This window comes from Chiloscyllium plagiosum, chromosome 3, assembly GCF_004010195.1.
Source record: "Chiloscyllium plagiosum isolate BGI_BamShark_2017 chromosome 3, ASM401019v2, whole genome shotgun sequence".
NCBI classification, from domain to species: domain Eukaryota; kingdom Metazoa; phylum Chordata; class Chondrichthyes; order Orectolobiformes; family Hemiscylliidae; genus Chiloscyllium; species Chiloscyllium plagiosum.
Window position 1 is genome coordinate 59,870,701 of NC_057712.1, and position 777 is coordinate 59,871,477.

The 777-nt window shown below is 53.0% G+C and overlaps 1 pseudogene; it reads right to left on the bottom strand.

Annotated features, from left to right (window-relative positions):
* Positions 1-80: 80 nt before the first annotated feature.
* On the bottom strand, positions 81-189 carry LOC122548693 (annotated as a pseudogene).
* Positions 190-777: the final 588 nt, after the last annotated feature.

The following is a 777-nucleotide window of genomic DNA, read 5'->3' on the forward strand; positions in this document are numbered from 1 at the left end:
GCAGAAATAACCTGCCGCTCCATTGCCTGGCACAAGACAAGTGCAGAGGGGTGACTTGAGCAGCCACTGCTGGCGGAAAAAGCCTACTGCACCTGGTATTCCCAGGCGGTCTCCCATCCAAGTACTAACCAGGCCTGAGTCTGCTTAGCTTCCGAGATCGGGCGTTTTCAGACTAGTATGGCCGTAGGCGCTGGCCCCTGCCTTTTCTCCCTACTTCAAGGCGTGCTGGCCAGCCACATTTTCTTTCTTGCTCTTTCTCTTTATCCCCTTTGGCTTTTTTTTCTCTTTTCTCTTTGCTCTTCCTCCTCCGTGCGTGCTTCCCTCCCTCCGTCCCTCCAGCTGCCTTTCTGGCCAGCCCTTGCCCACCAGGCTCCTGTAGTCTCCCACATCCCCACACAGGCCAACTGCAAGCCCTCCCCCTGCTTCATAGGGCCGCAGCCTGCATTCTCTCATCCTTCCACACTCCTCCACCCCTCCATTTCGGAATGCCGGGCACTGACCAGTGGGGTACCGCACGGATCAGTACTGGGACCGCAGCTTTTTACAATCTATCTTCAGGATATACAAGATGGTATTCGCAATAACATTCGCAAATTTCATCAGCTGGGTGGCAGGGTGAAATGTGATGAGGATGTTAGGAGATTACAGGGTGACCTGGACAAGTTAGGTGAGTGCTCAGATGCATGGCAGATGCACTTTCACGTGGATAAATGGATCCTTATCCACTTTGGTGGCAAGGACAGGAAGGCAGATTACCACCTAAGTGGAATCAATTTA